Source organism: Papio anubis, chromosome 12, assembly GCF_008728515.1.
Source record: "Papio anubis isolate 15944 chromosome 12, Panubis1.0, whole genome shotgun sequence".
NCBI lineage: Eukaryota > Metazoa > Chordata > Mammalia > Primates > Cercopithecidae > Papio > Papio anubis.
The window spans coordinates 12,466,529-12,479,908 of NC_044987.1; the positions used below are offsets into that span (position 1 = coordinate 12,466,529).

Sequence of the window (13,380 nt, forward strand, 5' to 3'; positions counted from 1 at the left end):
ACAGAATCTTGCTCTGTCTTCCAGGCTGGAGTGCAATGGTGTAATCTCGGCTCACTGCAACCTCCGCCTCCCAAGTTCAAGTGATTCTCCTGCCTCAGCCTCCCAAGTAGGTGGGATTACAGGCATCTGACCTCACACCCAGCTAATTTTTGTATTTTTTAGTAGAGACGGGGTATTGCCATGTTGGCCAGGCTGGTCTTGAACTCCTGACCTCAGGTGATCCACCTGCCTCAGCCTCCCAAACACTCCCTGTTTTTAACGGAAGAGAAATAAAATGTCGAATTCTTCCCTCCCTTCCATGCCCACCGCCAGTCTTTAGCTACCTCATCAGTTCTTCATGAATTTCCTTAATGAGGCTAATTTACCGATACTTCAAATAATTCTTACTGCACTGTGGAAAGCAAGGCATTGGGACTCAAGAGATATATGCATATGTAGAGTAATTGGGGTGAACATGCTGGTCATCAGTTATTTCCTCCCCTAGTTTGGTTCTCCGATCTGTTTTATCTGTTCACTTTGTTTTTAAAAATGAATTAAGAGACAAACATGATGGTGCTCACCTGTAGTCCCAGCTACTTAGGAGACTGAGAGACTGAGGCAGGAGGATCACTTGAGCCCAGGAGTTTGAGGCTGCAGTGAGCTGGGATCACGCCACTGCACTCAAACCTGGGCAGAGTGAGACCTCATCTCTAAAAGGAATAAAAATAACATTAAAAGACATTGACAGGTAGATTCCTAACTATTTATTAGAAGCACCCAAATCACTGTTCACATTCTAAACAGAATCTAAACACTAACCAGATTTTCTTTTTATTTTCAAAGTATGCTTTTTCCTTTCTTACCTTTGGACTTTTCTTACTATTCCATAAATTATAAGATGTGGATTTTGGGTCACTCAACTCATGACAGGAAAGGAAAATCATCAATTAAAGATTCCTTGTGTGAGTTCAATCTGTTGATTGGTCTGTGCTCCATAATGCTACAACCTAGATTATATTAAATTTCCAGAAGAGTGCAGAATAAACAATCATTTGTAAAGCACCTATTATGCAGCATACATAGTGGTAAGCGTTAGTTGAATCAAAATGAACACATGTCCTCATTCAGTACCTGTAAGTATCATGCACAGTTAAGCGTATAGACCCATGAGCCTGTAAATCAAACAGTCCAGAACTGGGCTAGGTAGTCATAACATCACAGTGAATGTTTAAAAGCTTGGCTGAGTGGGAGCGGTGGCTCACACTGGTAATCCCAGCACGTTAGGGGGCCAAGACCATAGGATAGTTTAAGGCCAGGGGTTTAAGACCAGCCTGGGCAAAGTGGTGAGACTCTATCTCTACAAAACATAAAAACATTCGCTGAGCATGGTGGTGCATACCTATAGTTCCAGCTACTTGGCAGACTGAGACAGAAGGATTGCATGAGCCAGGGAGTTTGAGGCTGCAGTGAGCCACGATCATGCCCCTGCACTCCAACCTGGGTAACAGAACAAGATTCTGACTCAAAATAAAAATTAAGACAAAAAAGACTTAAGAATGTGAAAAATATTTACCTACCTCCCCCAGATTTTAGAGTGCAGGTTGTTTGCACACGGTAGTTGGTTTGCTCAGTGCTGGCCTGGATTGGAATGTGCAATGGGCCTTCATAAAGGGGAAAGCAGCAGACCCCAGAAGGTGGGCCTGGCTCCCTTCGACATAGTTCCTGTGGTATTCATGTCACTGCTATTTGTGGCATGGAGACTCCTTGAGAAGTGTAGAATGTGCTGAATTTAAAGTCTCTGAGGTAGCAGTTTCCACCTTTAAAATATTTCTTGGTTTCTCCAGGGTGCCCGCTACTCATTGCTCTCTCTTTTTTTTTTTTTTTTTTTTTGAGACGGAGTCTCGCTCTGTCTCCCAGGCTGGAGTGCAGTGGCATGATCTCGGCTCACTGCAAGCTCCGCCTCCCAGGTTCACGCCATTCTCTTGCCTCAGCCTCCCGAGTAGCTGGGACTACAGGTGCCCGCCACCACGCCTGGCTAATTTATTTTTGTATTTTTAGTAGAGAAGGGGTTTCACCATGTTAGCCGGGTTGGTCTCAATCTCCTGACCTTGTGATCCGCCTGCCTCAGCCTCCCAAAGTGCTGGGATTACATACTCTCTGTTTTAATCTCAGTGGGAATTCCAATACTGCCGCTGTACCTTGGACCCAAAAATATGTCTCAAAATATGTTTCTGTATTCCTTTAATTTTATTTCTGCACACTCAGCACTTTTGACACACATATCTATTTTACAAGTGCTCAAGTAAACTAATCGCATTTTGTTGAAGCTCTTCCTTACTGTGCTGTCATCAGTTAATTATGGGGGAACTAAGATGCACAGGGTATGATTATTAACGACACCTCAGATTTACACAAACCCACTCTTTGAATGATTTCGAGGCAGTTCATACATATTAGCTCATTTTTCTTCATAACAGCTAGATTGAATGAAAGACCTAGATTCTATTCTTGGTGCTGTAACAACCTTCTTAGGAAAAGTATTTAGTCATTAATTGCCTCAGTTCCCAACTATGAAACAGGAATCATGATATGAAAATATTTGCTTCTCCCTTTCGTTCTCCTAAACCTTTAGAATCTTAGTAGCTTAAAAAAATGTAAAAATCTGATGTTTGAAAGTAAAGAAGTGTGTCTTGACTTTTTGAACATTAATAAAAAGTTGAACAGCAATATTGGGAGATGACTGGAAACCCTGAAATCTGAATTATTAGGTTTGATGCAAAATTAATTGTGGTTTTTCCCATTAAAATTTATTGCAAAAACACAATAACTTTTGCACCAACCCAAGACAATCTAATTCTACTTAGTGGTGAGTCATTGCCCTATCTACTTCTTGCCTATTTTCTCTAAGTATTTCCTAGGTATTTCCTAGGTATTTCTCTAAGTGTTTCTCTAAGTATTTCCTACTATTTCCTAGGTAATAGTAAAATACTTAGAGATCCAGGGGTTATGAGTACTACAAAAGGAGCCCTATCTTCAAAAGAGCATTAATTTGGTCAGCAAAGACATCCCTAGGAACCATGGCATCAATAAGACCCTATTTGAGAGGAGAACAGTCTCAAATCAAGTCCTATTAATGCCATGGTTCCTAGGCATCAATAAGATGTCTCTTTACTCTTCCTCCACCTCTTTTCTTTCCCTCCCCACTGCCAGGCTATCTGTAGCAGTTTCAAAACCATACAGACAACTCCAGACCAAATCCCTGGTCTGTATGCTTGCTTGAATATCATCTATAGGTTCTTGGCCTTACAATCACAATCTTCAAAAGTCCCGGGGCGAAAAATATCCCTCTTTGCTTGCCAGCCTAAACCTAATGACTGAATGGCAGGGAACCTAGACTAAAATAGCATTTGGCTCTTAAATGACATCCTCCAGCCAAGAATAATGACTTTTATAATGTCAGGTTCAATCCACTTAGTGCATAGGTAATAGGCATCTCACCTTAGGGAGGGGAATGGTCTCTCTTTCCCTCTGTCTCTCTTTCTCTCTCTGATTACCTATTGTTAGACAGAAGTTTTCTCCTTCAACTTCCTAAAACCCAAAGGCTGCTAAAATGTACTTCCTACAAATTGGTAGAGTTGGGCCCCAATGCAATCAATGGGCCATAGATTACCTTCCAGAGAGCTTCACAAACCACCTGGGCCCATCAGATAAGCACCAGCTCTTCTGTGGAATTAGGATGGAAGCCAGGAAAAGTCCTCTGAAACTCAACCAGTGAGGTACAAGGAGGCAACATAATTATTTTATATATTCATATCAATAAATATCACTAAATATATACTGAAGGATTAGGTCAGCATTCATTTTTCCCCTAAGATACTAATGAAAGCAGTTTTTTTTACTAGGCAAAAATCCAAGTATTTTTCCTGACTCTACTTAGCCTGACACTTGGAAATGATGTGGATTTCGGGTATAAAATCTGCCAGATGATTTCCTTTGAGACCACTTGAGCTATAGAGTGCCTGTACCAAACACTGCCCCCTACTGGTCTAGAGCCTCCTCTTCCTCTTCCTATGATGAGTATTATCATAGGAAGAGGAATATTTTTGCCAGTTAGTAAAGGACTCTTGCTGAGGGAATTTAGATCGTCTTTATCTTAAGTACATTTAGAGTAGAATGATGTGTACCCATCCAGTTTTGCCTTGGGAAATGCCAGGAATGCCCCAAAGGATACAGTTTTAGAAACTGTGTTCTAGGTTAACATAATGAATATTATCCCAGTCTAGTACAGATAGTAACATATTTGTAACCAAAGTCAGTCAATGCTAGTGGAAAACAGAATGGAGTCCATATATTCCCCTGCTTAACTCTATTCAGAGACAAGAACTGCTCAGATGAAGAATAGGATAGAAGCTAGCCTGCCAAGGGTAGCCATTATACGTACTTAGATATTCCTTCCTTAGGCAAAATAAAGAATTGCCTAATCTTTCTTCAGAATATACAGTATGAAACCCTAGAGTCATTTAGGTCATATGGTCATGAACCATTTCTATCTTCTCAACTTCTTTTTCTGAAACGAGGGCACCCTGAGCTGTGTTGCTTATCTCAGATCTGGATTTAGCCACACACTCTAAAGTGTAAGAGCTCTCCCTCCTCACATGTAGCCCAAAATAGTCCTTCACAGCCACGTCACCCTGGACAGTTTATCACTTGACATGACCTCCTACTCTACCGATTGGAGAGATTTCAGACAGAGCTTGACTGGCCTCAAACAGAAACAGCATGACTTCAGAACGTATAGGATGAATTAAACAGAGCAATTTTCTAGTTTTCAGAAACACAAACGTGACTATAAGTGGGACCTCAGCCAGAGTACAGTCTTAGAAAATAAGGTTTCAATCTACCATTTATTAAATGCCACGTTTATGTGGCATTTTATTAAGCATTTTAAGGGTTATTTAGGCATGAATATTGCTCTCTCAAAATGTTACAATCAAAGCCATCTTAGCATAAAAATTTATTCTGAAATGATTTGCTGAGCTCCTGCTGTGTAACAGGTGCTGTGCCATGTACTGGGGTTACAGAGAGACCCTGTCACAGCCTCTGTCTTTGTGATCTTAGAGTTGGGAGATGGAGTAGCATAGTACACAGATGATGCCAGTACTACAGCATCACTTCCTGTCCTCTGACTAAAGAAATTTCACTGTCCAGCACAGTGCCCGACATAGAGTTAAGTAGTCAGTAATTATGAACTAGATAAAAATCAGCAAAATAAAAAGAATGAATGAATGCTAACATAGTGTAAGTATAGGGTGCTATGGAAAATGCATAGGAGAAGAAACTAAACTAGTTTGAGGGGACTAACTGCAGAAAGTGTCATTTACGCTAGGACAGGAGTCAAAGAGTATATTGATGCAAAGGAAAGACCGTGAATTAGACCTGGGTTCAAATCCTAGCAGTGCCACCCATGAGCTGGGCAATTCTAACTATTTCAAACCTTATTTTCTGCATCTGTAAAACACTGATGATACCTTTTAAAGGCTGTTTTGGGGACTAAATGAGATATTAGTTACCTGTGTCTGACACAGAGAAGAACTTCAATGATAGGTGTTAGAGGTATCACAGAGAACGGACTTGCAACATGAAAGCCATGAATATCTAAGTAGTAAGGTTAAGGGCACAAATATTTTAAAGAATGAATAGCAATAATAAGCTTAAAATCATGATGGAAATAAAAGAGAGGTGCTATAACAGTTCTTAACCCCTAAGCCCAGACAAGGGTGGAGGGAGGCAGATGATTTATAGGAGTTTGCCATCCTCTTCCAATCCATTCTAGAAGGCTTTTATATTTAGCTTTCAGCTGCAGAACCATGTGGCCCTGCCTGTCCCATTCACAGTATGGTAAATACTTTTTCAGATAATCAGATAATCTTAGGGTATTATGATTTAACTGCTCAGCATGGATGCTTGATACAAGCTATATGTGTGTGTGTGTGCATGCATGTGTGTGTATGTGTGTTTGTGTGTGGTATTTTCCCTGTAAGTTCTTGCCACAATTAGCTTTCATTGCTTTTACCCTAAAAATTTTCAAGTATACCAGATTCCTTTCTTCTGTTCTTCCTTCCACCCATGTGCATCAGGCTCTTTCCTGCTACATTCACATAGTTAGGTTATTTAACACACACATACACACCTGCTGTCTGCTGGCTTCAACTCTTTTTAGGTGAGATTTTAGGACATGCCTTGAGATGCATTGGATTGTCAGATACATTAAATATAATGTGGGGGAGGAGAAGGGAAAGATGCTAGCAGCTGACTTTTGGTTTGGGTTTTCAGTCCTAATATGAGACAGGACATGGCAAAAAAGTGTCAAACAAGAGAATGAGAGGGTCCAAAGAAACGAGGTGGTGGTGGCCAGACATGAAAGAAAGTACAAGACAGAAAAACATTTAAGTTTGAAAGATATAAAATTTGGAGAAGGGAGAACTAGCAGTGTTTAAGATTCCGATGGGGGAGGGAAAGCCATTGATTGGGCCTTTGAAACCATGCCAGGAACCAAGAGCCAGGGGTAGTGGCAGAGGGGACGGCCAGGTAGGACAATTAAAACGGAAATCTGGCTCCTTACAACACAGCATGGAGCAGGGCTACAGAATTTGCTGCAGTGGGAGGTGGGGCCAGTCTGGCACAGTCTGTGGGTTTGAAAAGAGCTGGGCGGGTTGGAGAATGCCAGTCAGCCTTTGTAGTTCTGAGCTCAGAGAGGGGGTGACACGTACTGGGCTCCAGGTCAGAAGCCTGGCTTGGGTGGCTTTTGGAGAAATTTTCCCTCTGCTCCCAAACTCTTAAAAGGTGCTCATCACACCACTGACCTCCAATCACAGCACAAGCACGTGTCCCAAAGGCCGTCCTCCAGCAGAGATTTCGGCAGTGGTACCTGTTGGCTGGCGCATGGGGTCCTTTCCTTTTTCTATTCCCTGGAAGCCGTCAACTAGACTGAATACAACATCTTTGCATCTTTTTCTTCACCCTCCCCACATGCTTGCATCTCCCAGACTCCTAGGGTTAATCCCCAGGACAACCTTGCTTTGAAAGAAAAAATGTGGTGAGCCTACTTGAAGATTTGGATTCCAAGAGGCCTCTGTCTGTCCTGCCTCAGCCAGAGCCACACAGCCAGCTCAAGGAGATGGGCATTTACAGGGAAAGCAGCAGTAAGTTTTTGTTGTTGTTGCTGTTTGTTTTCAAGGCTTGGTTGTTCTCCAGAATTAGGTCCCTGAAAGCATGGGGTTTTGTTTTCCTTTTTTTTTTTTTTTCTCCTTTCCTTTCTTTTTTATTTTCTTTCTTTCTCAGCAAAAATTAATAATACCCTCCTCTCCCCCTGAGAATGATTCATAAAAGCAATTTAAAAGTTGCTTCTTCATCGCCGCTCATAACCTGGGTTAAAGTTATCTGAGGTGGATCTGTGTGTGCCCATTCTCAACACTGTAATATTTTAAAATGTATGTGCATTTGTTATAATAATTTGTGCTGATGGTTCTCCTCCAGAAGAAATACTATGTAACTGGCAGATAGATTGTCATCATGCTGAATTTGTCCCAGGACTTGCATAGATATCTTCTTTGGGGGTTTTTGTGCTTATTTGCTGCTCGTGAAAGAGAAGGATAGAAAGACTTTGGAAGGAGGGTGTGGTCCAGCAGATTCGGCGTCCTCCCAGCCCATCAGTGACTCCTTCTTCCTGCTCCTCCCTTTCCCCTCCACTTCTATCCCAGTTCCTCAGATCCAACCAGAGCCAGCTGTCAATGAAATATCTTCTGCCTTTTCTATTACAGCGTGGGTTAGACTCTGTCAGGTAGGAAACTACTCCCCATAATCAAACTCATTATGTTTGTGATCTCAGCGTATTTGCAAACTTAGACATAGACCAGACAATAACATTTACCCTCTCCATTTCTCCCTTCCTGGGATTTTTAGCCAAGGTAATAATAACAATAATAATACTGTATTTAAAAGGCCTCTAGCAATATTTCATCTTCTGAGAGTCTTACAGATGTTAACTAATTAATCTTCACAACACTCCATACAAGAGAGGTAACTATTATTAACCATGATAGAAGATACGTATGTATATGCTAAGGACAGCAAACTAGTTCACTTATTTATCATGGTTCACTTGATATAGTAACTGGTATTTTTAAAACACCCATCATAGATACAATAATTAGAGATGTGCTTTTGTTAACAAAGCCACTACCCACTTCTAGCGTACCCTTGGGTACTAAATAATTACCCACTTTGTGTGGTTATCTAGCTCACTAATTACCCACAGAAATTGGGGTCAGGTGTTAACTGCTTGAAATAAGTATCCTCCAAAGACATCGCTGAGTTGTATAGAGAAAATGATGTGTTCATAGCAAAACTTTCATAAGCTATATATTTGTATATCTTTGTAAGCAGAGTGAATACAGGCAAGGGCAAATTAGCTTATTATGTGAAAATCATGCTGAACTATTGTTGCAAATATAGAGAGGTTTAAAAGAGTCTCGGGGAATCTCGTCCTCTATTTACCTTTCCCTTTGAAAATGGGTTCAATGACATGATTCCCATAGTCTGGCCTTCATATAGAAGTACTCTAAGACAATTGATGATTCTGGTTAGGAATGATTCATTTTGGTGTACAGGGAGGCACCCAGTGAGTCAAAGATTTTTTTTTTTTTTCTTAACAGCTCCACCCTTCATGATTATTCTAGCGTGTTTCTTTTTTCTCCATCAGTCTAGTGAAAACACCCCATTAGCCAAATCTGAAAAAGATTCTAACCTAGTCACCAACTCCTGGCAACCACCTCTTTCTCCTTCCCAATAATGACAAAAAGAAAAAAAAAGTATTTAAAAAATCCAACACTTTCTTTTTGCCTTTAACTGTTACGCGCTCCTCGCCTTTCCTCTCTACTTCTCTCCTCTCCCTTCTTCCTCTCTCTGTATCTTCTTCTTATTTGTGCATTTTCTTCTCCTTTTCCTTGGCATCTAGGCATGCTTCTGCAGGTCTCACAGTCAGAGACAAAGCACAATTATGTCTGAGTTGAGCACAAAGAAACTATCTTTTAAAAACGTTGACTTGGAGGAAACCTGCATCCTCAGATACCTTTCTCCCTTTCCTTGCTATTTACAGAATCTGACATTATATTGAACACCACACTGCCTGTTGTCTGCATGATTCTAGCCAGAAAAATTGGGTTAGAATGGCAACATACCCACTGTGTATACAGATAGGTAGAGACCCTAATTTTCGGCAGATCCATGCTTTAAAGGATCATTGCATAGCAGAGCTTTAAAAATGAGTGCCAACAGAAATGATAGGAGATGCTCCCCCAATCAACTTAGGATGTCTTCCTTTTTTCTTGTGCCTCTTTTTTTTGTCATCTGAAATATTACTTGTCATTATTGGGGGACTTGAGGCTGATCGATGAAGTGTATATATGTCTGTCGGACATTTGAAGAGGAAAAACATGCTTCAGGAATAAGGAAAATGTCTGCAGTGAAAGCAAAGGGTTAGGATGAGCTTCAGTGACTGACGAGTTCATTTCAAAATCCAAGGGCACATAGATGGTAAATTAGTACATATCGCAAATACAGTCAACGAGCAAACCCCAGCCACTGGAAGGAAAGGGAATGTTAGCACCGTAGTCATCACATGCCTGAGCAGAGTGTCTACGTATCTTAAATGTAGATCTGAATCATTGCTCTTTTATCCCGCTAAATGCTGATTGCAAAGAAATGTTTGGGCATTGTTGACTTTCTGTCCATAAAGAAAAGTCACGAAGATTCACAGAATCCATCACCTGCACTCATACATGCATGTGTGCTTTAAATTCCCCTAGGATGTGAAACAATTAGGCAGAGAAACTGCACTGTGGTCTCCCTTCCTCACTTCTTTCCCTCCCTGTTTTGCCTTTTCGAAAATGTGATACCTGATCTCTAGGTCTAGCAGGCTGAGAAATTTTTTGTATTTGTATAATACAGTGTCTGGCCTTCCCCCTGACCTGCTGATGTATTTTTGGCCTCATTAGTAATCAGGGAGATGCCTTAGTGCATCCAGCACTGCAAGTCAGGGATGAAACACACTACAACAGAGAGAGGGAGCAAGCGCGAGAGGATATTAGAAGAGAGGCTTGTCTCCAAGATATGGAAGGAAGTGAGAAATGACAGGGCTGCAAGCTTTGTATGTAGGAGACCGGCAGGGCGGGGGAGCGGCGAGGAGAGCCAAGTGGATTCTCAGAAAAGGGGGGAAGCCATCGAAGAGCTAAAGGTGATTAGAGGGGGATATTGATTTCTTATTCTGCCAGAGATTTAAGCAGGCATGCGAGGAATCTGCACCATGGTTGGCAAAAGGAGACCCGTTGCCTCCTGTAACCAGACACTCGGGCTTTCCAGGAGCCCAGGGAGCAAGCCGAGAAGAAAGGGGGCAGTGTGGTCTAGGAAAATTCAACTTGTCGCTGATTTGTGCCTGATGCCTGCTGTCCGTCAGCAGCCTCCCTTACAATCTTTTTTTCTCTCTCTCCCTTTTTTTTCCCTTGCCTTCTCCTTCTTCACTGAAGCCTAGGGGAGCCAGTAAAGATTAAATGTGCTTCTCAAAGGCAGCCACTTCATGCTGCTATGTCGAAAGGGCCATTATTATTATTATATTTTAATAGTAAAAGAGAAAGGGAGAGAGGTTGAGTGAGCGAGAGAGAAGCTAGGTGTGATGATGACAGACTAGCTTTTCTGAGAGGAAAAGGAAAAGGGAAGGGAGAGAAAAAGGAGAGCCCCTGAGCTCAACGGAGGATTGTGCCTGAGAAGAACCTACAGAGGTGAGAAAAAAGTTGTCTTGAAGGTGGGGGGGGGGGGGGTGCTAAACAGACACTGTACGGAGGGAAAAGAGACGTAATTTAGCTGTCTTGCTAGCATGATTCTATTTTTAAAGGAGGGGAGGGGGAGAGTCTGGAGCTCTAACTGTTTTTAGTTGCATATGGAAATATCTAAAAAATATTTAGCATTTTTACTAAGTGCGTTGAGGCCTCTCCAGTGTCTTCCTGGCTGTGGCTGCTTTGTCATTCTCTTTGACTAGCCAGCCATCTACCTTGCTCAGGCCTGGAATAAAAGAAGAACAAGAAGAAGAAAGAAATGAAATGAAAAACAGAAAGAAAAAGGAGAAGAAACATTTGAAACAGGGTCATCTTCCCATCCGCCTCCTCTCCTTTTCCTTTCATTTTTGGAGGCAGCACAGGAAAGCCCCACTTCCAGTCTGATGAGGAAAGCGACAATCTATCAGGTACAGAACCAGGGGCTGTCTGCGAAGATGGAGGGGAATTATGCTTCGGATTCCTCTGAAATATTGGCCAAAGGCTTCAAAGAATCCGCAGCGGGAGGTGCGGGGGGAATGTCTCTCCCCAGCCCGCACCCAGCCCTTCCCACTTCGCGTCTACCAAATGACAGCCTGGTGCTCGCTCTTGGTGATTTGGCCTTGACTTCAGCCAAGCAGCTGATGCAGACGAAGGCTCCGTTTGCAGGACTGGCAAAGTGCACGCTAAAGAAAGAAGGAAGAAATTTTTCAGAAAGCAGCTCTGGGGAGGTTTCATACTCCCTTTTTTTTTTTTTTTTTTTTTTTTTTTTTTAATTTTTAAGTGAATATTTTCCAAATTTGATCAGTTCCAGCCCCTCCCTCCACTCCCACCCAACTGCCCTTTTTTCTCTCGTCAAAGCATAAGCTACAGAGTTACAGTCTCGAGATTTGGTGTATCGCTTCCTGCCCCCGCCTCCCCTCCCCGCCCCCGTTCTCCGTCCTCTATTGAAACACCTCGCCCAGCCTAGCGCACTGAGAGCTCTCATTTCCCCCCCTTGCTCGGGATGGTGCCACAGGAGGCTGTGCGGGCCCCGCTCCGCTTCGAATGGGTGAGTTCAGAACGCTCTTCGCATTTACACTTCTATAGCCTCTGAATCCTACTTCTTGGTCTTCTCCTTTGAAAACCCGATTTCTATGATTTTCGCATGCGGCATGCTTGCCCTGGGGGAAAGAGACGCCTCCTATTTTCTCTTCAGTCATTTGTGCTAGTCGTAAATTAAAGCTTTGAAGAGACACGAAATCCTTATTGTAGACTATGGTTTTAAAAACGTGGGCATTTCTGAGTCTATTCATATTATTTTCCATTTTAGTCAACTATTTTGCCCAAATCTTGAAAGAGTTTTCTCTGATATACTCGTGATTGTATGTATGTGCGTAATTGTATATGCGCCCCCAGATACTGCGTATGTGTGTATGTATGTATTAGGCTTAAATGGAATCTCAATTTTGTGAAGGAAAGGAGCTTAGAGAAGAAATACCATACCACCTGTTTGTTGCATCTTAGTTATGAACCTCGAACAGAAATTGCCTGTCATTCTTGTTTTGCTTTGTTTTGTCTCAAGAAAGAAAACATTGTTGCGCTCCTCTCAGTCCCTGAGACCCTAACTTGTGATGTTTACCGTTTAAATCCACGGGTTAGGCTCTTGGGAGCTGCGAGTCGTGCTTTTGCATCCTGGAAATTTGGTGGAACTTTATTCTTTAAAGCAAAAACAAAAGAAAAGAAAGTTTGTCTGAAGTGATTGAGTATACCTCTGAGGTTTTCATTGTTAGATGGGATCAGGTGACCAGAGAGTGGCAGCTCCTGAATTTCTGGTAAAGTAGGTATATATTCTGCTTTAATAGCGTGTTGGCTGCTATGTACATGTATGTATGTTATTGATGCCTGAGGCTTGTGGAACTCATCTGCCTGGTCTGTTCCTTGAGAGCAACACGCAGTAGTATACGAGCGTAACAAGAACAGCTCAGTACCTGGTGCTTGACCTCAGAACATCTCAGCTGAAGTCCCAGCATGCCCCATGCCTCCAACTTTCAAACTCCACAGTTAATCTTAAAATTGTGCCCAATTAAAATGGGCATGTGAATATATTATATATTCAGTGCCCACACATGTGTATCATGGATGGCTAGACAGTGAACATACAGACGCAGATAAAGGCAAACTAATAGTTTGGACTAAAATATTAATAGGTTAAAATTCTATTCTTGCAATTCCACACAAAGGATAGAATTTATAGTATTAATAAAAATTAAGTTTGTATGAATTTGCAAGATTTCTTAAAAATAAAAGAAGGGATACCACCTCCTTGCTGGATATCTTTACAAAATGTTATACTTCATGGATATAAAGGTGATAAAGATTGGAAATAAATCTTCTAAATATGTAAAATGAAAGCAACAACAACAGCAAACACAATTATCATATTCTTTCGGAGTAACAAATACTGTTTTTCACTTTAAAACTAAGAAAAATTTTATCAGTACTTAAATTCAGTCCAAAAATATTTTATAACACCCAAACAGTACATTTAAAATTA

At 41.6% G+C, this 13,380-nt stretch overlaps 1 long non-coding RNA gene across 2 annotated transcripts in view; it reads left to right on the top strand.

Moving 5' to 3' along the window:
• Positions 1 to 7,187: 7,187 nt before the first annotated feature.
• The window catches only part of LOC101021565, a 74,728-nt gene continuing 68,535 nt past the window's right edge, over positions 7,188 to 13,380 (top strand). Inside the window, exons 1-2 of one of the 2 annotated variants that reach the window (XR_002517259.2) lie at positions 7,188 to 10,814; positions 11,093 to 11,895. This is a non-coding gene — a long non-coding RNA (uncharacterized LOC101021565). The other variant, XR_001895223.3, reaches the window with a different exon arrangement.